The following is a 26,244-nucleotide window of genomic DNA, read 5'->3' as shown; positions in this document are numbered from 1 at the left end:
GTGCACCACCCTCCAGGCCAAGTCCCCGATGAATAGTGGGAGGACCCCTGCGTAGAGTGCCCTCCATCGGGGACCCCTGCCTCCTCCGGACGGCAAGATGGTACGCCATGGCGTGTCCGGACGGCCGGCGAGGATGGCAAAGTTGAGGGTTTGCAGGAGCAGCCCGTACAGGAAAACCCTCCGCGCGGAACTGAAAGGCACGGAGGGGATTTCCCCGAGGCGGCTCAAGTTGTGAGGCGCCGGCCCCCGAGGGAGGTTCCGGGGTTTGGCGCCGATGAGGAATTCCGTCCGGACGGGGGTCAGTTCGGACGGGATCTCCCCACGTGCTTGAGCCTCCTCGATGCACCTAACGGAGTCAGGACCTTGTGCATGAATCCCAGCAAGTTAGTTTGCAGGTGCAGCAGGTAATCAGGAAAGCGCATGGAATGCTGGCCTTCATTGCAAGAGGGATGGAGTACAAAAGCAGGGAAGTCCTGCTACAACTTTGCAGGGTATTGGTGAGGCTGCACCTGGAGTACTGCGTGCAGTTTTGGTCACCTTACTTAAGGAAGGATATACTAGCTTTGGAGGGGGTACAGAGACAATTCACTAGGCTGATTCCGGAGATGAGGGGGTTACCTTATGATGATAGATTGAGTAGACTGGGTCTTTACTCGTTGGAGTTCAGAAGGATGAAGGGTGATCTTCCAGAAACATTTAAAATAATGAAAGGGATAGACAAGATAGAGGCAGAGAGGTTGTTTCCACTGGTCGGGGAGACTAGAACTCGGGGGCACAGCCTCAATTTAAAACCGAGTTGAGAAGGAATTTCTTCTCCCAGAGGGTTGTGAATCTGTGGAATTCTCTGCCCAAGGAAGCAGTTGAGGCTAGCTCATTGAATGTATTCAAGTCACAGATAGATAGATTTTTAACCAATAAGGGAATTAAGGGTTTTGGGGAGCAGGCGGGTAAGTGGAGCTGAGTCCACGGCCAGATCAGCTATGATCTTATTGAATGGCGGTGCAGGCTCGAGGGGCTAGATGGCCTACTCCTGTTCCTAATTCTTATGTTCTTATGTATTATTGTTGGTGCTGTTGGTGTTGGTTTATTGGTGTTTTTAGTGCTGGTGTTGGTGGTGTTGGTGATGGTGTTGGTGGTGGTGTTGGTGGTGGCGTTGGTGGTGACGTTGGTGGTGGTGGTGTTGGTGGTGGTGTTGGTGGTGGCATTGGTGGTGGTGTTGGTGGTGGTGTTGGTGGTGGTGTTGGTGGTGGTGGTGTTGGTGGTGGTGGTGGTGGTGGTGGTGTTGGAGATGGTGATGTTGTTTTTGTTTGTGTTAGTTTTGTTGTTGGTGTTGTTGATGGTATTGTTAGTGTTGTTTTTGCTGTTGCTGGTGAAGTTGTTGGTGTTGTTAGAATTGTTGTTATTGTTTATCGCGTTGTTGGTGGTGTAGATGTTGTTGGTGCTGTTGGTGTTATTGTTGATAGTGGTCTTGGTGTTGTTTGTGGTGTTTTTGCTGTTGGCATTGTTGATGTTGTTGACATTGTTGTTTGTGTAGTTGCTGGTGATGTTGGTGTTTTTGGTAGTGTTGTTGATGGTAGAGTTCTTGTTGTTTGTGGTGCTGGTGGTGGTGGTGGTGGTGGTGGCGGCAGCGGCGGCGGCGTTGTTGTTGTTGGTGGTGTTGTTGCTGTTGTCATGGTGTTGTTGGTGTTGTTGTTACATAGAAACATAGAAAATAGGTGCAGGAGTCGACCATTTGGCCCTTCGAGCCTGCACCGCCATTCAATGAGTTCATGGCTGAACATGCAACTTCAGTACCCCATTCCTGCTTTCTCGCCATACCCCTTGATCCCCCTAGTAGTAAGGACTACATCTAACTCCTTTTTGAATATATTTAGTGAATTGGCCTCAACAACTTTCTGTGGTACAGAATTCCACAGGTTCACCACTCCCTGGGTGAAGAAGTTCTCCTCATCTCAGTCCTAAATGGCTTACCCCTTATCCTTAGACTGTGACCTCTGGTTCTGGACTTCCGCAACAGTGGGAACATTTTTCCTGCATCTAACCTATGTAAACCCGTCAGAATTTTAAACGTTTCTATGAGATCCCCTCTCATTCTTCTGAACTCCATTGAATACAAGCCCAGTTGATCCAGTCTTTCTTGATATATCAGTCCCACCATCCCAGGAATCAGTTTGGTGAACCTTCGCTGCGCTCCCTCAATAGCAAGAACGTCCTTCCTCAAGTTAGGAGACCAAAACTGTACACAATACTCCAGGTGTGGCCTCACCAAGGCCCTGTACAACTGTAGTAACACCTCCCTGCCCCTGTACTCAAATCCCCTCGCTATGAAGGCCAACATGCCATTTGTTTTCTTAACCGCCTGCTGTACCTGCATTCCAACCTTCAATGACTGATGCACTATGACACCCAGGTCTCGTTGCATCTCCCCTTTTCCTAATCTGTCACCATTCAGATAATAGTCTGACTCTCTGTTTTTACCACCAAAGTGAATAACCTCACATTTATCCACATTATACTTCATCTGCCATGCATTTGCCCACTCACCTAACCTATCCAAATCACTCTGCAGCCTCATAGCATCCTCCTCGCAGCTCACACTGCCACCCAACTTAGTGTCATCCGCAAATTTGGAGATACTACATTTAATCCCCTCGTCTAAATCATTAATGTACAAAGTAAACAGCTGGGGCCCCAGCACAGAACCTTGCGGTACCCCACTATTCGCTGCCTGCCATTCTGAAAAGTACCCATTTACTCCCACTTTTTGCTTCCTGTCTGCCAACCAGTTCTCAATCCACGTCAGCACACTACCCCCAATCCCATGTGCTTCAACTTTGCACATTAATCTCTTGTGTGGGACCTTGTCGAAAGCGTTCTGAAAGTCCAATTACACCACATTAACTGGTTCTCCCTTGTCCACTCCACTGGAAACATCCTCAAAAAATTCCAGAAGATTTGTCAAGCATGATTTCCCTTTCACAAATCCATGCTGACTTGGACCTATCATGTCACCTCTTTCCAAATGCGCTGCTATGACATCCTTAATAATTGATTCCATCATTTTACCCACTACCGATGTCAGGCTGACCGGTCTGTAATTCCCTGTTTTCTCTCTCCCTCCTTTTTTAAAAAGTGGGGTTACATTGGCTCCCCTCCACTCCATAGGAACTGATCCAGAGTCTATGGAATGTTGGAAAATGACTCTCAATGCATCCGCTATTTCCAAGGCCACCTCCTTAAGTACTCTGGGATGCAGTACATCAGGCCCTGGGAATTTATCGGCCTTCAATCCCATCAATTTCCCCAACACAATTTCCTGACTAATAAGCATTTCCCTCAGTTCCTCCTTCTTACTAGACCCTCTGACCCCTTTATATCCGGAAGGTTGTTTGTGTCCTCCTTAGTGAATACCGAACGAAAGTACTTGTTCAATTGGTCTGCCATTTCTTTGTTCCCCGTTATGACTTCCCCTGATTATGTCTGCAGAGGACCTACGTTTGTCTTTACTAACCTTTTTCTCTTTACATATCTATAGAAGCTTTTGCAGTCCATTTTAATGTTCCCTGCAAGCTTCCTCTCGTACTCTATTTTCCCTGCCCTGATCAAACCCTTTGTTCTCCTTTGCTGAGTTCTAAATTTCTCCCAGTCCCCGGGTTCGCTGCTATTGCTGGCCAATTTGTATGTCACTTCCTTGGCTTTAATACTATCCCTGATTTCCCCTGATAGCCACTGTTGAGCCACCTTCCCTTTTTTATTTTTACGCCAGACAGGGATGTACAATTGTTATAGTTCATCCATGCGGTCTCTAAATGTCTGCCATTGCCCATCCACTGTCAACCCCTTAAGTGTCATTTGCCAATCTATCCTAGCCAATTCACACCTTGTACCTGCAAAGTTACCCTTCTTTAAGTTCTGGACCATGATCTCTGAATTAACCGTTTCATCCTCCATCCTAATGTAGAATTCCACCATATTATGGTCACTCTTCCCGCACAACAAGATTGCTAATTAATCCTCTCTCATTACACAACACCCAGTCTAAGATGGCCTCCCCTCTAGTTGGTTCCTCGACATATTGGTCTAGAAAACCATCCCTTATGCACTCCAGGAAATCCTCCTCCACCGTATTGTTTCCAATTTGGTTAGCCCAATCTATATGCATATTAAAGTCACCCATGATAACTGCTGCACCCTTATTGCATGCACCCATAATTTCCTGTTTGATGCCCTCCCCAACATTGCTGCTACTGTTTGGAGGTCTGTACACAACTCCCACTAGCGTTTTCTGCCCCTTGGTATTCCGTAGCTCCACCCATACCGATTCCTCATCATCCAAGCTAATGTCTTTCCTTACCATTGCATTAATTTCCTCTTTAACCAGCAACACCACCCCACCTCCTTTTCCTAAATGTTGAATACCCTTGGATGTAGAGTGCCCAGCCTTGGTCACCCTGAAGCCATGTCTCCGTGATGCCAACCACATCGTATCCATTAACTGCTATCTGCACAGTTAATTCATCCACCTTATTCAGAATACTCCTCGCATTGAGGCACAGAGCCTTCAGGCTTGCCTTTTTAACACACTTAGACCCTTTAGAATTTTGCTGCAAAGTAGCCCTTTGTTTTTTGCCTTGGGTTTCTCTGCCCTCCACTTTTACTCATCTCCTTTCTGTCTTTTGCTTCTGTCTCCATTTTGTTTCCCTCTGTTTCCCTGCATTGGTTCCCATCCCCCTGCCATATTAGTTTAACTGCTCCCCAACAGCACTAGCAAATACTCCTCCTAGTACATTGGTTCTGGTCCTGCCTAGGTGCAGACCGCCCGGTTTGTACTGGTCCCACCTCCCCCAGAACCGGTTCCAATGCCCCAGGAATTTGAATCCCTCCCTGCTGCACCACTGCTCAAGCCACATTCATCTGAGCTATCCTGCGATTCCTACTCTGACTAGCACGTGGCACCGGTAGCAATCCCGAGATTACTAGAGGTCCTATTATGAAATTTAGCTCCTAGCTCCTTAAATTCGTCTTGTAGGACCTCATCCCGTTTTTTACCTATATCGTTGGTACCCAGGTGCACCACGACAACTGGCTGTTCACCCTTCCTTTTCAGAATGTCCTGCACCCGCTCCGAGACATCCTTGACCCTTGCACCAGGGAGGCAACATACCATCCTGGAGTCTCGGTTGCAGCCGCAGAAATGCCTAACTATTCCCCTTACAATTGAATCCCCTATCACTATCGCTCTCCCACTCTTTTTTCTGCCCTCCTGTGCAGCAGAGCCAACCATGGTGCCATGAACTTGGCTGCTGTTGCTCCCCCCTGATGAGTCATCCCCCTCAACAGTACTCAAAGTGGTGTATCTGTTTTGAAGGGGGATGACCGCAGGGGACCCCTGCACTACCTTCCTTGCACTGCTCTTCCTGCTGGTCTTCCATTCCCTATCTGGCTGTGGACCCTTCATCTGCGGTAAGACAAACTCGTTACTCGTGCTACCCACGTCATTCTCAGCATCGTGGATGCTCCAGAGTAAATCCACCCTCAGCTCCAATTCCACAACACAGACAGTCAGGAGCTGGAAGCAGATACACTTCCCGCACACGTAGTCGTCAGGGACACCGGAAGTGTCCCTGAGTTCCCACATGGTACAGGAGGAGCATATCACGTGACCGAGCTCTCCTGCCATGACTTAACCCTTAGATACACTTGAATTGGCAACAACAATGCTAAAGTTTACTCACTGTTATAGAAGAGAAAAAAGAAAAACTACTCACCAATCACCAGCCAATCACTTACCCCTTTGGCTGTGACGTCACCTTTATTTCTTTCTACTTCTTTTTTGCCTTCTCCCTATAGCTGCACCGACTAGCCTCCTGCTCGACACTGCCCAAACTCCTGAACTCGCGGCCTTTTTATAGGCCTCCGACCCCGGACTGTCGCTTCCTCCTCGACACTGCCCGAACTCCTGAACTCGCGGCCTTTTTATAGACCTCCGACCCCGGACTGTCGCCTCTTCCTCGACACTGGTGTTGTTGGTGTTGGTGTTGTTTTTGCTGTTGTCGTGGTGTTGTTGTTGGTGTTGTTGTTGGTGATTAAAGTGGATTTTTAGAAATTGTACTTAGCAGAAGGATGGCTTTATGGGTAAGAATAAATAGTCAAGAAAATTTTGCCTGACAACAGCAAATTAAAAACAAATTCACATAGGAGCTTTGCATACAGTTTAAACGCAGCTGCTAGAAACCACAGCTCAGACGGTTTAGGTAAAATTAGGTCAACAAACGGTATTAGCAACCATAGGTCGAGATGAATGAGCATCTCTATAAATAAGAGTACCTGCCGTTGTCATGAGGTACAGGTCACAGAGCCAGGTGCACCTTCGAGATGGCTGTGGAAACATGACATGCTGACTTGCGGTCAGGCTAAGATGTGAAATAACAGGATAACGTCTCTGCTTGACTTGTAGCTAAATGGAAAGTCCCGAGATTAATAGATTAAAAGGATATTGCGGTCTATTGATGGAACAATGACGCACGCGCTTGTGGTTTGTAAGCTTAAATACAGAATGCTGGGGGTCAGACCCCGAGTCAGCCAGGAACAGGCTGAGGAGCCCAAAGCTAGAGTACCTGATCAGCCTTAGTTAATAAACTGTTTGATTCTTTACTCTTGACAGACTGGGTGCGGACTCTCTTATCCTAACTAGTGATTCACCCACTTTTATTTGGCGTAGTCGGCAGGATACGTCGAAACGTAGACGGACGGTGGCCAAGAGGACACGAGTGGGTGAGTAGATTTGGGAATACCACCCGGAAATTATGTGATCCAGGCGACCATTTGTCTGTCTACGGAACGAGTATCCAAATCGTGACGAGTCTGTGAAACGGTAAAGAGACACACTGTGACGTAGAGTGAGTATGGGCTTAATATATTACGCGTGAAATAACCATAAAGTAATGTAAGTTAGGGACACTGTTGTTGCGATAAAAGATCGGTAGTGTTTAAAATTAAGAAATCGGATTAACAGGGAAATCTTGGGACGGGCTTAAAGTCGCGTGAAGGGGCCAGAGCGGGAAAGCCGCCAAGAAGTCGGATCACAGATTTGCATCGGGGAAAGAATCAGACTGGCGTGAGGAAGGCACCCTTACTAGATTCTATGCAGACGACCGGAAGGGCTTAATCGACAAGATGCTGAAAGATGGGTGGGATCCAAATGAGGAAGGATCCCAATGGTCAGAAGACCTGGTGGCAAAAACAAAAGAATAAACGTGTAGAAAAAGCAGGAATACTTGTGATAAGACAACTGTTAGAATGTAGTAGTAAACTGAAACTGAAAATAGAAGAATTAAAACAGGCCAGAGTAGAAATAAAGAAGTTAAGGGAAATAATAGGGGAGGGCGAAAGAGACATGGGCCTGTTTGGCCCAATAGGGGAAAAACGATCGGCCTCTGCCCCCCCCCCCCCCCTTCCATATAACAGTGTGGCGGCTAGTGCCCTGGAACAAGAGGAGGAAACGGAGGACCAAGGGTGCTGGACCGCAGCCCCCGTAGTCGTAGGCGGGACAATAGCAAATCCTACCTGCAGGTATAAGACCTTTACCCCCTTAGAGAAACAGGGAATTCTCAAGGATTTGGGTGACCTGAAACGTGGACTTTTGGACCAACATGAAACAAATGTACGACATACATGATTTCCATGAGTGGGATGTACATCAACTGGTCTGGGCAAACATAGAAACATAGAAACATAGAAAATAGGTGCAGGAGTAGGCCATTCGGCCCTTCTAGCCTGCACCGCCATTCAATGAGTTCATGGCTGAACATTCAACTTCAGTACCCCATTCCTGCTTTCTCGCCATACCCCTTGATCCCCCTAGTAGTAAGGACCTCATCTACCTCCTTTTTGAATATATTTAGTGAATTCGCCTCAACAACTTTCTGTGGTAGAGAATTCCACAGGTTCACCACTCTCTGGGTGAAGAAGTTCCTCCGCATCTCGGTCCTAAATGGCTTACCCCTTATCCTTAGACTGTGACCTCTGGTTCTGGACTTCCCCAACATTGGGAACATTCTTCCTGCATCTAACCTGTTTAACCCCGTCAGAATTTTAAATGTTTCTATGAGGTCCCCTCTCATTCTTCTGAACTCCAGTGAATACAAGCCCAGTTGATCCAGTCTTTCTTGATAGGTCAGTACCGCCATCCCAGGAATCAGTCTGGTGAACCTTCGCTGCACTCCCTCAATAGCAAGAATGTCCTTCCTCAGGTTAGGAGACCAAAACTGTACACAATACTCCAGGTGTGGCCTCACCAATGCCCTGTACAACTGTAGCAACACCTCCGTGCCCCTGTACTCAAATCCCCTTGCTATGAAGGCCAACATGCCATTTGCTTTCTTAACCGCCTGCTGTACCTGCCTGCCAACCTTCAATGACTGATGTACCATGACACCCAGGTCTCTTTGCACCTCCCCTTTTCCTAATCTGTCACCATTCAGATAATAGTCAAAATGTCCAAGGGACAAGTGGAACGAGTTGGATGCAAATTTCCAGACTCCAGCGTGGTGCCCCGCCAGTAACACAACTATAGCAAACAGACTTGTAGCAAACAGACTTGTGGCATACAATCTTTTTAAAGACGACGTGCAGCGCGTAATGGGACCATCTCAACCTAACTGGGGAATGATAATGCTGGTAAAACAGAGGAAGGGAGAAAACAGCAGTGATTATGGAGAACAGCTTTGGACGGCGTATCAGGAATCATCAGGGGCGGCAAACCCCGGAAGGGACGATGTCCCATTCTGTACATTGTTTAAGGATGGGTTGTCGGCCGACCACCAGAAAATCCTTAAAATGGGATTGGTGGGAGCTGTTACCTATGATGGACTTGTCCAGTGAGCACTGCAAGTAGATCATGATGGATTAAGTAAACATATTAAGACTGAGGTTGCTGCGGCATCCCAAAGGAAAACCGGAGGGGAATGCCACAATTGTGGCAATCCGGGGCACGTGTCTAGGGCTTGCTGGGCCCCCAGGACCCAATACTTGAAATGTACCAACTGTCAAAAGCCCGGACATAATAAAAGCCAATGTTGGGCGCGTGGAGTGGGCGGGGGCGGGGGGGGGGGGGGAATAGACACTCCTTCCAGGGTATGACCCCGAACTACTCCAAAATGAGCAAAGACCAAGTCATAAATGAAGAATCTAGGAAAGGATTGAAGGCCAGCGGCCCCCGCCCACATTACAGCGTTGTTAGGGGGCCGGCAATGTGATATGTTGATGGACACCGGGACCTCGGTATCCATGACAGATGTTCCTCCACCTACAACTAGACACATCGCCCACATAACAGGGGTAGGGGGATCTGTCAACCGGGCGCACCTAAGTGAAGTAATCTTATTAGACGTGGCAGGGATTCTAATCCCTGCACGATTTTATGTGTGCCCAAATAACGAAGGAACCATATTAGGAATTGATCTCCTCGAACAGTTAGGAGTCTTGATTGACCTAAGGGGAAAGAAAATAGTTTGGAGAAACAAAGGGGGGCATAAAACAATCACATTCGGGGAACAAAATAAATTGGATAACCATGCGAAAGTGTGGAGCATACAACTCCTCACCAGGGACTGGGATGCCCTCGAAGATTATGGTCCCGTGTGCAGACAGATTGAAGGAGTGTGGGCGCAGTCCAACCAGGACTGTGGTCTGGTAGAAACAGACCCAGTCGTCGTCCCAGGGCCCGAGCACACGCCTCATAAGCAATACCCCATAAAACCCGAAACCCAGGAGGCAGTCAAACAAATTGTACAGGATCTATTGGATAGTGGCATCCTCCGGGAAGCTGAAAGTACCACAAGTTTGCCAGAATGGCCAGTCAAGAAGCTAGATGGCTCATACGGCTGACCATAGATTACACGGCCCTAAATAAACTAACACCCCGACAGCACCCCATTGTGGCTAGTCCGGCAACAATCTTTAATGGGCTGAAACCAGAACACAAAATATTCACAGTCCTGGATATAGCCAATAAATTCTGGTCCATACTCCTGGCACGAGAATCCCAAGATAAATTCGCTTTTACTGTAGGAGATCGGCAGTATACTTGGACACGGGTGCCCCAGGGATTCCACAATAGCTCGGCAATATTTCACCGGACTATGAGTCGAGCCCTGGAGAAGGTGGATCTAGTGCCCTACAGGAGTGCAGTCCTCCAGTATGTGCACGATCTGCTGATCGCCTCAGAGGACGTAAGGGGGCACATGAGCGACCTTATAGACATTTTAGAAATCCTGCAGAGGGTTGGATTTAAAGCCAATCCCAAGAAAGCCCAAATCGGGGAAATAATAGTACAATACTTGGGGCGTGAGATATCACAGGGAACTAAAACAATGCCAGGCGACAGGAAGGAAGCTATCAGAATCATGCCACGACCCAAAACGGTCCGAGGGGTCCGAAAGGTATTAGGACTCTTTAATTACTGTAGAAATTTTATAGCTAACTTTGCAGCAATTGCAGAACCTGTACTGAAATTGTGAAAGGGGGAAAACCCTCCCTAGAAAGTGTGGAGTGGGGCCCAGAGCAGGAAACAGCACATGGCAATCTGAAGGAAGCCTTAATGCCTGCACCCAACCTGGCACTCCCGAACATGGAAATACCTTTCCACATTTACTGCGAGAATGAGGAGGGATTTTACGGGGCAGTGGTCACTCAGATGCATGGGGACAGGATGCGTCCTGTAACCTATTACTCAACCCAACAGTCACCCGTAGCAGTCGGTTTGTCCCGGTGTGTGGCGGCTCTGGATTGTGCAGCGTGGCAGCGAAAGTCAGTGAACCGGTAGTTATGACTGGGGAGATTGTACTGCACACCAAACACACTCTGGTAGAAATGCTGAACACCGGGAAACTAAGATCCGTTTCCAATGGGCTAAATGGGAGGCAGTTTTACTTCCACATGATGAGTCCGTGAAAATAGTACGAGACACAGGGGAAAATGCTGCAGAGGGTCTCCTGGCTATGGGTGAACCCCATGAGTGTCACGCCCGAGAGTGGGAGGACTCGCCCGAAAACATAGGTGAGGTCCCACTCGAGGACCCTGATTTAACCCTTTATGTGGACGGGTCCCGCAAATACATCCAAGGGACCCCACATACAGGATGGGCGGTCAAAGGAGCTCCAGACACCGTTCTAAGTGGAGGACTGGATGGAGGATTCTCTGCACAGGTGGCAGACCTGACCGTCCTGACTGAGGCACTCCAGCTGGTCGAAGGTAAACGGGCGAATATCTACACGGATAGTCGCTATGCTTTCGGAGTAGTCCATGGGGAAGACGGGGATTCGTCACTTCGGGCGGCGAGGCCATCAAACATGAAAGCCGAATCAGGCTGCTATTCGATGTTGCTGGTAAACTCGCCGAGGCAGTGTAATAAAGGTTAAAGCCCACCAAAAACTGGTGGACAATATCCAGAGGGTAAACGAGGCAGCAGATAAGGCAGCCCAGGAGGCGGCGATATCGTCAGAAGCCAGGGAGGAATCAGTAAGTAGTATGATAACTAAGGAGGACACTGATATAGTAAAACTGCACAGGGATGTACGGGACATGGAGAAAATAGCATGGGAAAAGCGGGGAGCTGTGCTAGACCAGGACTCCGTATGGGGAAAAGATGGAAGGGTGTATACGGAAAACACTCATGGAATTGACAGAATGTAACAAATGGTGTTCCTCAGGGATGTGTACTGTGGCCTCAGCTTTTCACCATATTTATTAATGACTTGGATGAAGGAATAGAGAGTTGTATATCCAAGTTTGAGGGTGACACTTAAGTTATGAGTTACAGTAAGTTGTATAGATAGGAGCAGGAAGTTACACAGGGACAGAGACAGATTAAATGAGTGGGCAAACCTTTAGCAGATTGAGTTCAATGTGAGGAAGTGAGAGGTTATCCACTTTGGATCCAAGAAAAACAAATCGGAATGTTTTCTTAAAGGCTAGAGACTAGGGACTATTGAGGAGGAAAGGGATTTGGGTGTTCAGGTACACAAATCACTAAAAACTACGAAAAGTAATCAAAAAGGCTTGTGAAATGTAAACTTTTATCTGAAGGGGGCTGAAATACAAAAGGGAGGAAGTGATGCTTCAGTTGTACAGAATATTGGTCAGACTCTTAACTTTAGTGCTGCATTCAGTTTTGGGCACCGCACCTGAGGAAGGATATATTAACAACAACAACAAAAACAACTTGTATTTATTTAGCGCCTTTAATGTAGTGAAACGCCCCGAGATGCTGCACAGCAGTATTATGAGATGAAAAAATTTGACACCGAAAAGCATAAGTAGAAATTAGTGCATGTGAACAAAAGCTTGGTCAAAGAGGTATGTTTTAAGGAGCGTCTTGAAGGAGGAAAGAGGCAGAGAGGTTTAGGCAGGGAGTTCCAGAGCTTGGGGCCGAGGCAACAGAAGGCACGGCCATCAATGTCTGAGTGATTATAATCAGGGGGGATGTTCAAGAGGGCAGAATTAGAGGAGCACAGACATCTCGGGGGTGGGGGGAGAGGAGGGGGAGGTATTGTGGGGCTGGAGGAGATTACAGAGATCGGCCTTGGAGGGGGTGCAGTGCAGATTCACCAGAATGATACCAAGGCTTAAAGGGTTAAATTACAAGGACAGGTTGAATAAACTTGACTTGTATTCTCATGAGTTTAGGCAGTTCAGGATGATCTAATTGAGGCGTTTAAAGTGATAAAAGCATTTGATAGAGTAAATACAGAGAAGCTATTTCCACTGGTGGAATCAAGTGCACGATCGGTAAATTCGAGCTTAGGCCATTCAGGAGTGAAATCAGGAAGCACTTTTTCACACTGGGTAGAGAAAAGCTGAAACATCTTCTCTTCAAAGGGTCAATTGAAATTTTCAAGACTGAGAGCGATAGATTTTTATTAGTACGCAGATTCACCAGAACTCTCCTGCTCTTTTTCGAATAGTGGCCGTGAGATACCTGAGAGAGCAGATGGGGCCTCAGATTAACATCTCATCCGAAAGACGGCAACTCAGACAGTGCAGCACTCCCTCAGCACTGCACTGGGAGTGTCAGCCTAGATTTTTGTGCTCAAGTCTCTGGAGTGGGACTTGAACCCACAACCGTCTGACTCAGAGGCAGGAGTGCTGCCCACTGATCCAGGGGCGAGGACAGAATCGGGTTCGGCTGTGATGGGGAGGGGAGGAAAATTTACATCTTATTTCAACCGCCTTTTGTTTTGTTCATACTTTGTAGCTTGTGGAGTCGGAGGAGTTTGCTGAGGTGGTGAAAGAGGATGCTGCAGCTGTCGAGGCTCGACAGGAGACTGACTCTATCCCCCTCGTGGATGACATACGCTTCCATGTTGCCAGCAATGTGCAGACTTACAGTGCCATCGAGGAGGCTAACCAGAAGCTGAAGCTCTGGAAGAACTCCTGGCTAGATTGGAACTTGAGTGTTAAAAGAAAAATTGCTTTTCTGTTGTGACCGGCTACAGAGATCATGTTGGAGATCAGCACTGCGATCAACGAGCCTTTGCTCGAGCAATACTTTTCATTTTTCGTAAACTTGACTACATCTTAATGCGATAAGAATCAAGGACATTTATTAGAGACAGTGTCCCATTTTGTTGGTCTACATTAATGGAAGTTTAAAGCAATAAGATGGAGCTCACAAAAGTGTTCTCCATCCTTCCGACATAGCAGTTCTCCTCATTCTTCCCACCTCCCCGATAGATGTGTCCATCCATGCAACTTCTAGCATCTAGGCCGGTACTTTCAATTGGCTGCAGACTTGTCAGAAACCGCTGAGAACTGAAAGAAACCCTCGGAAACAGTGCTGGAGATCTGAAATGTCACCAAATGTTGGAATCCTAACTCCTGGCCTTGTGAAACCAGAATTTAACGACCGTTTAAATAGAGAATGCTGAATATTCCTGGCATATCTGTCGACAGCTGTAAGAGAAAACTCAGGGTGAACATCCAATCAAATGTCCTCATTCACAATGTTCTTTTTGTTTTTCCAGTCAATGACTGACCTGCTGTGAATTTTCAGCATTTTCTGTTTTTCTATTTCTGATTCTGGTCCTTCGTAATTTTGTAATTCCCGTGAAGGTGCGTCTTTACAAAAGAAAATAAACACTGGTGACGCTATTTTGTGCCGCAATTCAGCTGTCGCACCGCTCTGGCCCAGTGTGTTTGCTCGGCCCACCGAGGGAGGGGGACTTGGGACTGTTGGAAGATTGGGAGACCTCTCGAAAGACTGGGTCTCTGCTGTCGGGATTTATGCCGATCGGCTCCTTTTTGGTGGTGCCATCTATTGCATGGGATCCATGTGTCAGGAGTCAGTGACGTTACTATGATGTTTAAAAATGCCTAAAGAAGCAGCAAGCCCTGCAATACACCTGGAGATAGGCGCTTGTGATCGAACTAAATAGACTAAACGGCAGCGGTGGGATGGGATATAATGTCCCTACAATGTCCCTGCTTGCTCTCTAAAGATAATGCTCCCATAAATTGACTTTTGCACCTGTACTCATTTCGTCTAACCTCTTGATAAATTTCAGGGTTGTTTTGATCAAGCACTTTTCCCCAGATTCTGTGCTGCCATTTACATAGGGCCAGGACAGGAGTAGGCCATTTGGCCCATTGAGCCTGCGCTGCAATTTTGTTAGTCATGGCAGCTCTATCCTTTTAATCCTTTATTCTTAACTTTCCCAAAATATCCCTTGCTTTCCAAGTAAGTATCCGCCTCCCTTTTTAAACGCATCAATTGACTTTCCATTTGTAGACTATGGGGGATAGAGCTTTCCACAGTCTCCCCACACATTTGTGTGAAGAGCCATTTCTGGATCAGTTCCTGTAGGAGCATTAATGGGAATGTGGATAGGAATCCACTTCGGGAAACTCTTTCCCATTTCCATCCCCCGCCCACCCCATCATTTTCTGAAGACGCTGACTCTTGCTCGGGTACAAACCCACATGCACCAGCGGCTCTTCCTGCTCCTCTTACATTTCTTCACGTGTCAGCCGATGTTTTCCCCTCTCTAGCCCAACTTGGATGAGCTAACTCAGCAGGCAGTAGTGGTTGAACCTGGGATCTCTCTGGTCCGGAGGGATCAATACCAGCTCACCCCATGCCCTTCCCCATTAAACCACCAGGGGAGATAGTTATAGAGAATCCACTTTTGGTCTGTTTGGATACCAGTCTAAGCAGACTAACAAAATGTGAGTGTGTTTTTTTAAATATCCTAATTTATGCAACGCAGTTTAGTTTTTAGTCTATACTTCACAAAATGAGAATTCATACTTACAACCCTAGTTTGAATGCTTCAAGATTGTTATTCATTATCACATCTACAGCAACAGAGAATATCCCTCTTTATTATTTTATCTAATTTAGTTTGTGTGTGTGTATGTGTGTGTGTGTGTGTGTGTGTGTGTATATATATTATATATATTTTTTTAAGTCCTGTTTGGCCTATCTTCCAGCAGCACACACAACTGCAGCTGCTGAAGATGTTGAAACGGTAGATTGCAGGTTAAATGTAAGGACATTTGTTGCACTTTTCTCTTTTATTTCATTATTCGGCGCTTGCTTCCAGGTTGACTTTAATGCAGACTTGTCACATGTGGTAGAATTCGAGTGATGAAATTCAAAGATAAGCCAGGGTGGCTTCACATTTAAAATGTTGTGTCATCTCCTCTCCATGCAAATGAATGTTAATAAGCTGAGTTATTTATAAACCTCAATATGCAATATGTTGTTAGCAGCACAAACTGTGAAGTATGAGTTCCTGGAGGAAGAAACTGCTTTCCTCGTTGGTGATCATTTAATAGAATGTGATGGGATGCAATTCACCCCAGACCAAGGCGTCTGCTGGCTGTTGAGGGTCTTAATATGTAAAATGGATTTGGGGCCGTACTGGGTAGTCTCAGTCAATGCAGTTCCTAGCGAGCACTTTGGCACTAAATTGGCAGTGTCTGTCTGAGCCACTCAAACATGGCCAGGACCTGTGATAGTTGAAATTTCTCTTGCAGCCTCTACATGGTTTTAAATGGGCTGCGTGGAGTTCGGAAATCTTTGTACGCAAATTGGGTGGAGGAGAAAGAGTCTATGATTTCTAGGCCTATTTAGTAAAATGGTGCCAATACACTAGGAAAAATCACACTTATGCCAATAAGCTCTTGTGCTCAGGCATTGCGACTCTTGTGTGATGCTTTTAATTCATCGCCTCAAATTGATCCCACCTGCCACCTCCAGTAGCTACTGGTGGGTATTTTATGCTAGTGTTCTACAGCTCCAAACACTAGTCAGACACAACCCACGTTTGGAATCAGAATCTATAATGGTGCTGCTGGGAGATTTTGCACACAGTATGAAAGTTTCCTGAAATCCCCAGCGACATCAATTAATAATAAAAACCTTTATGACACCAGCAATTCTTGTTTTTTGTTTTAAAGAGAGCCGTACGACACCGTAGTCTCAGCAGCCGTGTCCATTTGCCTTTCCCCAGTTTAACCTGTTCCCCTTGTCCTCCCTCCAACTGTTGCACTTTATCTTGAACTGGTGTTCTGGATTCCCTAGTTGCCTTAAGAAGGTATGGTGGGCCGCCTTGAACCGATGGTAGTTTTTTGATACAACTGAGTGGCTTGTCAGGCCACCTCCAGAAGATGACCAAGAGTCAATTATGTTGGTGTGGGACTGAAGTTACATGTAGGCCAGACTGGGTAAGAACGGGAGGTTTCTTTCCCTAAAGGACATTAGTTTATACGACAATGCGACAACTTCATGGTTACTTTTACTGATAGCAGCTTTTTAAAACTGAATTAAAATTCTCAAACTACAGTGGTGCGTTTTGAACTTGTGTTCTGCATTACTAGTCTAACAACATGGCCACTGCACTGGCATACCCTGTGGTTGTACATCCCTTTTGAGTTACTACAGCGTGCAGGCTCGGTGCTTCCCCACAGGAGCAGGATTGAAAGAGATCACCAAAATGCCTGGTCTATCTCAAAGAGTAGCATTGGCTCAGGTCACTTGCACACTCTGTCACCAGCAGTCAGCGTGGGAGCCATGGAAATGAGAGAATAACTGGGGTAAGGTGGGTTCAAGAATCGTATGTGCACTCCCTCCCCCACCCAAACAAAACCTGGGCTGTCTTTGAAATCCGCGGCAATAGCGTGGCCTTGATTATATTTGATAGAGCGAAGAGGGGATTTGACAGTCCTGTAAGAAGAGCAAACACAGCTCTGACTAATTGTCATCATCATCATCATAGGCAGTCCCTCGGAATCGAGGAAGACTTGCTTCCACTCTTAGCATGAGTTCTTAGGTGGCTGTATAGTCCAATACGTGAACCACAGTCTCTGTCACAGGTGGGACAGACAGTGATTGAAGGGAAGGGTGGGTGGGGAGCCTGGTTTGCCGCACGCTCCTTCCGTTGCCTGCGCTTGATTTCTGCATGCTCTTGGCGACGATACTCGAGGAGCTCAGTGCCCTCCCGGATGCACTTCCTCCACTTAGGGCTCTCTTTGGCCAGGGACTCCCAGGTGTCAGTGGGAATGGCATGCTTTATCAGGGAGGCTTTGAGGGTGTCCTTGTAACGTTTCTGCTGCCCACCTTTGGCTCGTTTGCCGTGGACGAGTTCCGAGTAGAGCGCTTGCTTTGGCCGTCTCGTGTCTGGCATGCAAACTATGTGGCCTGCCCAGCAGAGCTGTTCAAGTGTGGTCAGTGCTTCAATGCTGGGGATGTTGGCCTGGACGAGGACACAAATGTTGGTGTGTCTGTCCTCCCAGGGGATTTGTAGGATTTTGTGGAGACATCGTTGGTGGTATTTCTCCAGCGACTTGAGGTGTCTACTTTACATGGTCCACGTCACTGAGCCTTATAGGAGGGCTGGTATTACTACGGCCCTATAAACCATGAGCTTTGTGACAGTTTTGAGGGCCTAGTCTTCAAACACTCTTTTCATCAAGCGGCCTGGAGGCGGTGTTGGATCTTGTTGCCAAAGTCTGCTCTTGTTGGTAGGAGGCTCCCGAGATAAGGGAAGTGGTCCACGTTGTCCAGGGCCGCGCCATGGATCTTGATGTCTGGGGGGCAGTGCTGTGCAGCGAGGACAGGTTGGTGGAGGACCTTTGTCTTACTGATGTTTAGCGTAAGGTCCATGCCTAATGTACGCCTCGGTAAATACGTCGACTATGTCCTGGAGTTCAGCCTCTGTATGTGCGCAGACGCAGGCGTCATCCGCGTACTGTAGCTCGACGACAGAGGTTGGAGTGGTCTTGGATCTGGCCTGGAGAAGGTGAAAGTTGAACAGCTTCCCACTGGTTCTGTAGTTTAGTTCCACTCCAGCGGGGAGCTTGTCAACTGTGAGGTGGAGCATGGCAGTGAGGAAGATTGAGAAGAGGGTTGGGGCGATGACGTAGCCCTGTTTGACCCCGGTCCGGAAGTGGATTGGGTCTGTGATGGATCCGTTGGTAAGTATCCGCCTGCATGTCGTCGTGGAGCAGGCGGAGGATGGTGACGTACTTTTGGGGGCATCCGAAACTGAGGACGACGCTCCATAGACCCTCGCGGTTGACAGTGTCAAATGCCTTTGTAAGGTCGAAGAAGGCCATATATAAGGGCTGGCGCTGTTCCCTGCATTTTTCCTGCAGCTGTCGCGCTGCAAAAATCATGTCCATTGTGCCCTGGAGGGGACGAAATCCGCACTGACTCCGGGAGGAGCTCCTCGGTCATGGGGAGAAGACGGTTGAGGAGGACTCTAGCGACGACTTTCACAGTGGCTAATAGCAGGGAGATTCCTCTGTAGTTGCTGCAGTCGGACTTGTCTCCTTTTTTACAGATGGTCACGATCATTGCATCTCTTGAGATCTCCCGGCATGTTCTCCTCCCTCCAGATGAGAAAGATGAGGTCATGTATTCGCGCCAGCAGTGCCTCTCCGCCATACTTCAGTGCCTCAGCAGGGATTCCATCCGCTTCTGTTGCCTTGTTTTTTAGCTGTCTTATGGCTTTTTCTACCTTGTGCAGTGTTGGGATTTCACTGAGGTGGTGGCAGGTAGCATGCTGCGGGATGGAGTCGAGAACACGCGAGTCAAAGACTGAAGAAAATGTGTTTATTTTATCAGCTGTATATTACCTTAAAACATTTTAAAAAAATTAAGTGATTATAAACAATAAGATTGAATTACATAGGAGTTCATGTTTGGCTACTTCAGAATTGGAAGTTGACTGAGTTGAAATTTGGACTGTTCACATTGATTTCATTCTCTGATGTTTTTACTCACAAAACTTTACTCCTGCTCCATTGTTTATATAGTGAGAAAAAAATCAATTATTATCATTTATAAAATGTTATTTGGCTAGCCCAATTATTAATTCCTACAATACTGTGGTATGATGTGAAACCAAATTTATGAGACTCGATTGAGGAGATCTTCGAAGTGTTCCTTCCAGCGGCCCTGACTGCCTCGGTGTCCTTGATGAGTGTTTCCCCGTTCTTGGCCAGCAGTGGGGTGGGGCCTCGGATGTTTGGGCCTTGACTATGATGAAGAATCCTCGCACATCATGGTTGTCGGCCAGTTGCTGTATCTCCTGTGCTTTCTCCATTCACCACCTGTTCTTTAGGTCCGGGTTTTTGTTGCACCTTAGCCTTTAGCCATCTGTAATGTTGCTTTGCTGCTCCCGAGTTGGGTTGTTGTTTAAGGCTCAGAAATGCCCTACACTTGCAATCTATTAGCTCTGGCTAATTGTATAAAATAAATGGCATCACATTTCTACATTGTACCAGAACTTGTAAAATAAATATCTCAGCCTTGCAATAGTGATCATGCAATGGTGTCACAAACCAGTTTGTTTTGGTTCCCACCAATTTTTTTAAAATTTAGAAAAAAGCATTATTGTGTTTCTTTTTCTGTACTTTTTATATCTACATAGATAGGGAGATATAGTAATGTACTATGTAATGAATGCCGTATATAGCAGACACCTCAAAGCGCCAGAGAAATGCCACCAGCACTGCCTCCGCAACATCCTGCAAATCCACTGGGCGGATAGATGCACCACCGTCAGTGTCCTTGCTCAGGTCAACATCCCCAGCATCGAAGCACTGACCACACTCGACCAGCAGGCGGGGCACACCGTCCGCATGCCCGACACGAGACTCCCAAAGCAAGCACTCTACTCGGAACTCCTACACGGCAAGCGAGCCCCAGGTGGGCAGAGCAAACGTTTCAATGACACCCTCAAAGCCTCTTTGATAAAGTGCAACATCCTGGGAGTCCCTGGCCCAAGAGCGCCTTAAGTGGAGGAAGAGCATCGGGGAGGGCGTTGATCACCTCAAGTTTCATCGCCGAAAGCATGCAGAAATCAAGTGCTGACAGCGGAAGGAGCATGCGGCAAACCAGACTCCCCACCCACCCTTTCCTTCAACCACTGTCTGTCCCAGCTGTGACAGAGACTGTAAATCCCATAATGGACTGTACAGCCACCTGAGAACTCACTTTTAGAGTGGAAGCAAGTCTTCCTTGATTTCGAGGGACTGCCGATGATGATAAAATATGCAATATCTATTTTTAATCTAAACTTCATTGTAATTCTCCCGAATCTTGGACTTGTGTCACTGTGTAAACTGCAATTCGGTCCGACTGTCTGGAACTCCTCTTAATTCCTCTGCTTCTCCACTTCTCTCTCCGCTTTTAAAAACTTTTTAGCCAAACAACCTTTCCAAGCTCATCGTGGCTCAGTGCCCATTCATTATATTCTATGTTATTTTTTTCCTTCACCCACCCACCCCCCCCCCCCCCCCCCCCCCCCGCTTATGTGAAGCACCTTGGGATGTTTTCTATGTTTAAAGTTGCGATATAAGAAACAAATTGCTGTGCATTATGTAGTTACCTTCGTTTTGCTGAAGTAAAACTTGTCGAACACGGGAATCCATACCCAGCCCTAAGTTCAATTGGTAAAGACGCTATTGATGTTTGCTTCAGACCTGAAATCCCAGAACTTATTCCCTCATGCTATGAGCTGTGGCTCAGTGGGTAGTACACTCGTCTCTGAGTCAGAAGGTTGTGGGGTCAAATCCCAATCCAGGGACTTGAGCACATACATCTAGGCTGACATTCCAGTGCAGTCCTGAGGGAGAGCTGCACTGTCGGAGGTGCTGTCTTTCAGATGAGACATTAAACAGGTTCCCTTTGCTCTTCCAAGTGGACATAAAAAATCCCATGGCGCTATTTCAAAGAAGAGCAGGGGAGTACTCCCCGGTGTCATGGCCAATATTTAGCCCTCAATAACAAAACAGATTATCTGGTCATTACAGGAGGGTTATCAAACAGAATTTGACACTGAGCCACATAAGGAGATATTTGGACAGGTAATATAGACCTGGTCAAAGAGGTAGGTTTTAAAAAGTGTTCTAAGGGACGAGAACAAGGCAGAGGTTTAGGAGAGAGTTGTAGAGCTTAACGCCTAGGCAGCTGAAGGCAGTGAAAAATGGCCACTAAAGCAAGGTACCGAAGGCATCCTTGGGACCGAATCCATGCCGGTTTTTGGGCTTTGCCGAATTTCGGATCTCGTTGTCGGCACTCCTTTCCTCCCACCGATTCCCGCCGATCCTCTGCTCCTCGCTGCCCGCGGTCCCCTGGCACTACGTCTTTTACTGGTTTCCTCGCCCGATGTCGTCACCTTGGCCTCTGCAAAAATATTCGGTTTTCGGACAATTCCGTTTTTTGGAATTCTGGATTCGGGACGTTGTAACTGTATCTATAAGTAGCACCATGAAAATTAAAATGATTTATTTTCTGGCTGTTACTACAGTACCCTTTGCAATATACAGGTAACTGGTATGATTGAGTGCTAATGCTTCCTGCATAAAAATCTAGGCTGACACTCAGTGCTGTGCTGAGGGAGTTCTGCACTGTCAAGAGATGCCGTCTTTCAGTGGAAACATGAAACCGAGGCCCCGTCTGCTCTCTCAGGTGGGTGTAAAAGATCCCATGGTAGTTTTTCGAAGAAGAGCAGGGGAGTTCGCCATGGTATCCTGGCCCAATATTTATCCCTCAATCAATATCAAAACAGATTATCTGGTCATTATCATACTGCTGTTTGTGGGAGCTTTCTGTGTGCAAATTGGCTACCACGTTTCCTGCATTACAACAGTGACTACACTTCAAAAGTACTTAATTGGCTGTAAAGTGCTTTGGGACATCTGGTGGTCGTGAAAGGCGCTTTATAAATGCAAGTCATTTTTTGCCCTATGGGCCAGGTATCGTCAACTGTTTTTCTTAAGAGCAGGTAGTCTCGCCTCGTTGTCGACACCTGTAACACTCCAAACCTCCAGTGACAAAATCTTTCATTAGCATTCCGCTGTCCAATGGATGCTCTTCTTACAGCTCTCTCACTCTGCTGCACAGGTGCAAGTAGCAGGGGCGGTGAGTTGATGAATTTCAGCCCCATCGTCTTCTACTCAAGCCCATTTCTTAACAGGACCTCAGTACTGCCGATCTCCTCACTGCCTTCAGTTCCCCCCCGCTGCCTCCCCCTTTTTACAATCTACAGGCTTTAGTTGACAGGAAACAGAGAGTAGTGATGAATGGTTGGTTTTTGGACTGGAGGAAGGTATACAGTGGTATTCCCCAGAGGTCGGTTCTAGGACCACTGCTTTTCTTGATGTATATTAATGACTTGGATGTCAGTGTACAGGGCACAAGTTCAAAATTTGCAAAGGACATAAAACTTGGAAGTATAGTGAACAGTGAGGAGGATAGTGGTAGACTTCAAGAGGACAGAGACAGGCTGGTGGAATGGGCAGACACGCAGATGAAATTTAATGCAGAAAAGTGTGAAGTGATACATTTTGGTAGAAAGAATGAGAGGAAATATAAATTAGAGAGTATAATCCTAAAGGGGGTACATGAACAGAGTGACCTAGGGGTATATGTGCACAAATCATTGAAGGTGGCAGGGCAGGTTGAAAAAGCAGTTAAAAATGTTTATGGGATCCTGGGCTTCATGAACAGAGGTTTAGAGTACAACAATGTGGAAATTATGATGAATTTGTATAAAACACTGGTTCGACCTGAACGGGAGTATTGTTTCCAATTCTGGGCACTGCACTTTAGAAAGGATGTGAAGGCCTTAGGGAGGGTGCAGAAAAGATTTATGAGCATTATTCCAAGGATGAGGGACCTCAGTTACGTGGATAGACTGGGGAAGCAGGGGTTATTCTCCAAAAAGCAGAGAAGATTGAGAGGAGATTGGATAAAGGTGTTCAAAATCAGAAGGGGTCTGGACATGATAGAGAGAAACTGTTCCCATTGGCAGAAGGGTAGAGAATCAGAGGACACAGATTTAAGGTGAAAGGCGATATAAGAAAAAACTTTTTTACACAGCGAGTGGTTAGGATCTGGAATGCACTGCCTGAAAGGGTGGTGGAGGCAGACTCAGTCATGGCTTTCAAAAGGGAGTTGAATAAGTACCTGAATTAATTTTTTTTGCAGTGATTTGGGGAAAGGGCGGGGAGTGGGACTAGTTGAAACATAGAAACATAGAAAATAGGTGCAGGAGCAGGCTATTCAGCCCTTCTAGCCTGCACCGCCATTCAATGAGTTCATGGCTGAACATGAAACTTCAGTACACCCTTCCTGCTCCCACCCCACACCCCCCGATCCCCCGAGCAGCAAGGACCCCATCCAACTTCCTCTTGAATATATCCAGTGAATTGGCCTCAACTACTTTCTGTGGTAGAGAATTCCACAGGTTCACCACTCTCTGGGTGAAGAAGTTTCTCCTCATCTCGGTCCTAAATGGCTTCCCCCTTATCCTTAGACTGTGACCCCTGGTTCTGGACTTCCCCAACATTGGGAACATTCTTCCTGCATCCAACCTGTCCAAACCCGTCAGAATTTTAAACGTTTCTATGAGGTCCCCTCTCACTCTTCTGAACTCCAGTGAATACAAGCCCAGTTGATCCAGTCTTTCTTGATAGGTCAGTCCCACCATCCCGGGAATCAGTCTGGTGAATCTTCGCTGCACTCCCTCAATAGCAAGAATGTCCTTCCTCAAGTTAGGAGACCAAAACTGTACACAATACTCCAGGTGTGGCCTCACCAATGCCCTGTACAACTGTAGCAACACCTCCCTGCCCCTGTACTCAAATCCCCTCGCTATGAAGGCCAACATGCCATTTGCTTTCTTAACCGCCTGCTGTACCTGCATGCCAGCCTTCAATGACTGATGTACCATGACACCCAGGTCTCGTTGCACCTCCCCTTTTCCTAATCTGTCATCATTCAGATAATAGTCTGTCTCTCTGTTTTTACCACCAAAGTGGATAACCTCACATTTATCCACATTATACTTCATCTGCCACGCATTTGCCCACTCACCTAACCTATCCAAGTCACTCTGCAGCCTCATAGCATCCTCCTCACAGCACACACTGCCACCCAACTTAGTGTCATCCGCAAATTTGGAGATACTACATTTAATCCCCTCGTCTAAATCATTAATGTATAATGTAAACAGCTGGGGCCCCAGCACAGAACCTTGCGGTACCCCACTAGTCACTGCCTGCCATTCTGAAAAGTACCCATTTACTCCTACTCTTTGCTTCCTGTCTGACAACCAGTTCTCAATCCACGTCAGCACACTACCCTAATCCCATGTGCTTTAACTTTGCACATTAATCTCCTGTGTGGGACCTTGTCGAAAGCCTTCTGAAAGTCCAAATATACCACATCAACTGGTTCTCCTTTGTCCACTTTACTGGAAACATCCTCAAAAAATTCCAGAAGATTTGTCAAGCATGATCTCCCTTTCACAAATCCATGCTGACTTGGACCTATCATGTCACCATTTTCCAAATGTGCTGCTATGACATCCTTAATAATTGATTCCATCATTTTACCCACTACCGATGTCAGGCTGACCGGTCTATAATTCCCTGCTTTCTCTCTCCCTCCTTTTTTAAAAAGTGGGGTTACATTGGCTACCCTCCACTCCATAGGAACTGATCCAGAGTCAATGGAATGTTGGAAAATGACTGTCAATGCATCCGCTATTTCCAAGGCCACCTCCTTAAGTACTCTGGGATGCAGTCCATCAGGCCCTGGGGATTTATCGGCCTTCAATCCCATCAATTTCCCCAACACAATTTCCCGACTAATAAAGATTTCCCTCAGTTCCTCCTCCTTACTAGACCCTCTGACCCCTTTTATATCCGGAAGGTTGTTTGTGTCCTCCTTCGTGAATACTGAACCAAAGTACTTGTTCAATTGGTCTGCCATTTCTTTGTTCCCCGTTATGACTTCCCCTGATTCTGACTGCAGGGGACCTACGTTTGTCTTTACTAACTTTTTTCTCTTTACATACCTATAGAAACTTTTGCAATCCGCCTTAATGTTCCCTGCAAGCTTCTTCTCGTACTCCATTTTCCCTGCCCTAATCAAACCCTTTGTCCTCCTCTGCTGAGTTCTAAATTTCTCCCAGTCCCCAGGTTCGCTGCTATTTCTGGCCAATTTGTATGCCACTTCCTTGGCTTTAATACTATCCCTGATTTCCCTAGATAGCCACGGTTGAGCCACCTTCCCTTTTTTATTTTTACGCCAGACAGGAATGTACAATTGTTGTAATATTCATCCATGCGGTCTCTAAATGTCTGCCATTGCCCATCCACAGTCAACCCCTTAAATATCATTCGCCAATCTATCTTAGCCAATTCACGCCTCATACCATCGAAGTTACCCTTCTTTAAGTTCTGGACCATGGTCTCTGAATTAACTGTTTCATTCTCCATCCTAATGCAGAATTCCACCATATTATGGTCACTCTTCCCCAAGGGGCCTCGCACAATGAGATTGCTAATTAATCCTCTCTCATTACACAACACCCAGTCTAAGATGGCCTCCCCCCTAGTTGGTCTAGAAAACCATCCCTTATGCACTCCAGGAAATCCTCCTCCACCGTATTGCTTCTAGTTTGGCTAGCCCAATCTATGTGCATATTAAAGTCACCCATTATAACTGCTGCACCTTTATTGCATGCACTCCTAATTTCCTGTTTGATGCCCTCCCCAACATCACTACTACTGTTTGGAGGTCTGTACACAACTCCCACTAACGTTTTTTGCCCTTTAGTGTTCTGCAGCTCTACCCATATAGATTCCACATCATCCAAGCTAATGTCTTTCCTAACTATTGCATTAATCTCCTCTTTAACCAGCAATGCTACCCCACCTCCTTTT

At 46.7% G+C, this 26,244-nt stretch overlaps 1 long non-coding RNA gene across 1 annotated transcript; it reads left to right on the top strand.

The window, feature by feature from the left end:
- The first annotated feature begins 6,591 nt into the window (after positions 1 to 6,591).
- LOC139277344 (uncharacterized) lies at positions 6,592 to 16,436 on the top strand. The gene is made up of 2 exons (XR_011596070.1): positions 6,592 to 6,899; positions 13,256 to 16,436. It is a non-coding gene; the product is annotated as an uncharacterized lncRNA (long non-coding RNA).
- The last annotated feature ends 9,808 nt before the right edge of the window (positions 16,437 to 26,244 follow it).

This window comes from Pristiophorus japonicus, chromosome 12, assembly GCF_044704955.1.
Source record: "Pristiophorus japonicus isolate sPriJap1 chromosome 12, sPriJap1.hap1, whole genome shotgun sequence".
NCBI lineage: Eukaryota > Metazoa > Chordata > Chondrichthyes > Pristiophoridae > Pristiophorus > Pristiophorus japonicus.
This window is presented reverse-complemented; position numbering and strand designations above follow the sequence as displayed.